General features: G+C 30.1%; 1 non-coding gene across 1 annotated transcript; it reads left to right on the forward strand.

The window, feature by feature from the left end:
* Window positions 1–1,656: 1,656 nt before the first annotated feature.
* Window positions 1,657–2,013, forward strand: LOC114281292 (uncharacterized protein At1g15400). Its single transcript, XR_014365923.1, has one exon. It is a non-coding gene; the product is annotated as an uncharacterized protein At1g15400 (transcript).
* Window positions 2,014–2,685: the final 672 nt, after the last annotated feature.

The following is a 2,685-nucleotide window of genomic DNA, read 5'->3' on the forward strand; positions in this document are numbered from 1 at the left end:
GCACATTAAAAAAAATAGATATTTATAATAAAAAATATTTACCCTAAGAAAATAAAATTAAGAAAATTTCTTAAATATTAGAAAATATAAACTCAAAAAAATTTCAAAATACAACTCAAAACTCAAAACTAAATAATTTTTCTCTTTCCAAAACTCAAATTATGATTCAAAAATTAAACCAAATGAACTCTTAATTTCTTTTTCCATCTAACGTAATTCTTTTATAAATTTTGTTGGCTTATCAAATGAATTTTAGGTTAAATCAAGTCGTTTAATGCTTGAGAAAGGTATAGAGACAATATCGTCCATCAAGAATAATTCTTAACGTTTACTTAACGGTAGGGGATAAATTATTAGACGCATAGGGATAAATTGAGCATCCGCATCAAGCTAGATAAATTTTAGTCAAATTTTGGCTAAAAAAGTTACTTTCTTATTTTAGCTAGCTATGTTTTTGAATGTCTTCTGCATCAAACTCTATATTTAAAAAATATATATTTTATTTAAATAACATTTATTTGTTTTTTTATTCCTATATTGTCAATTATTGTATTTTTTAAATCATCAATTTTGGGACAATCATATTTTATAATGGTAATATTTTAACAGTCACATTTTTTATACAGTCACTTTTCCTAGATTAAGAAATCGCATTTTCATAACTGTTTTGTTAACTTTAATTTCAAGAATTAATTTATGAGATGTGCAAAAACTAAAATAATTGAAGTTTATATGTGGATAAAAACTATAAGTAATAACAAAAAGAATAATCCTATGTTTATTATCTATTTTGATTATTTATATTTTACTATTTGATGTGACATACTTTATTATCATTAATACAATAAATCTCACATATAATAAATCTCACATGCATATAATTGGCATCTAAGAATTATCGGGTGTATAACATCATATGGTAAAACAAATAATAATTATAGTATTTAAAAAAAATAAAAACAAAACAGTGGGAGATAGCTGAACACTGTTTCATATATTTTATTTTTTAAAATTCAGTGTTGAGCCTTCATAGGCTGGCTACATGTGGCGAGGAAGTGCAGCCTGTGCTAAAATGGCACAAGCACTAGCAAGCTTGATGCAGAAGGAAATTGATGGCTTTACTCCACAAATTAACAGAAAAAATGCTTTGGCGAGATTGATATTGATGCTCTTAGGCCCATATAAATCTCTTAAAGGTTAAATCAAGTTGTTTAATGCTTGAGAAAGGTATAGGGACAATATCGTCCATCAAGAATAATTCTTAACGTTTATTTAATGGTGGGGGATAAATTATTAGACGCATAGGGATAAATTATTAGGCCCATATAAATCTCTTGAAGTAGGATGTAATTTCTAAAATTTTAAGAAAAATCTGTAATTTAATTAAACGTAGGTAATTGGCCCAAAAAATAAAGGGGTATGACTGAGTCGGCTACCTCATTCATTCGCGATCTCTTCTTAACCAAACCAACCTCTCTCTATCTCCTTCTCTCTCTCTCTCTCTCTCTATGTATAAATACCATATATATCGCATATAAGTTACAAACAATATTGAACAAGTTAGCTTTGAGGTCAACACAGAAAGATCTAGAGAGAGAGAGAGAGAGAGAGCGAGAGAGAGTTTTAGAGAGAGAAACAGAGGGGGTGCAGCAGATGATGGCTGGGTTACAGAGATCTTCAACATCATTCAGGAGGCAAGGGTCTTCAGGTCTTGTATGGGACGACAGATTTCTCTCCGGTGAATTGAATAAACTCAATCATAAAGAAGACGACCACGATACCATCAAATCATCTCAAGAACAGAGCAGAGAGCTGAAGAAGAAGTCTTCGAGAGCCGTCGGATCAATTGAAAGGAGCATATCCAACGGCGGTGGACGCGCTTACCGCACCGGAAAAGTTACTCCCGCAATAGAACCGCCGTCTCCGAGACTCTCTGCTTGTGGGTTTTGCAGTGCTTTTTCCAATAACCACAAAACTCGCCGCCGTCCCAAGTCCGGTAGGCGCCCATCATAAGAGATTTTGTAACTTTTTTGGTTAATTATATATTAAGACTCTTCAACTAGTTGCCAATATCCTTTTACACCTTACAATAGACCTACCTTTTATATTTAAAGGAGTTGAAAATATATGGTTTGATGAGTGGTTTTGGTGTACTAACCTCCATTTTTTTTTTCTTTTTTTTGTGCAACCGCATATATGAAGATGTTATATGAATTAGCTACTATATATAGTTTGTTAAATTTAAGTTCATCTCAATAAAATGAGGTGAAAGAATCTTGAAAACAAATTATGTTTTTGTTGTTTTAGGATTTAGAGTCGGGTTTGTTTGTGTGGTTTGGGTGGATGTAATTTAATTGTGTATATTGTTGTTTTAGGCCAAGTTTCGAAAGTTTTAAAAAAAGTTAAAAAGTTAAAATGTTATCATTATTTACCAAAAGTTAATAATTACAGCTGCATAATTTTTAATATTAATTTTTTCCTATACATTAATTTATACAATTTTTTAATACATATTTTTTCATAAAAAGTCAAAAAATTGATTCAAACATTCATATTTTCAACCTCAACTTTTTAGTCTAAAAAAATAAAAAGTACACTTATTTAAGACACTCCAAACAACCCTTTAGTATTGATATTTTGCAGATCTTAAAGTCCTGTTTGAGTATACACTATTTTAGTTGGTTA

Source organism: Camellia sinensis, chromosome 4 (genome assembly GCF_055761805.1).
Source record: "Camellia sinensis isolate YWXY chromosome 4, ASM5576180v1, whole genome shotgun sequence".
Classification (NCBI taxonomy): domain Eukaryota; kingdom Viridiplantae; phylum Streptophyta; class Magnoliopsida; order Ericales; family Theaceae; genus Camellia; species Camellia sinensis.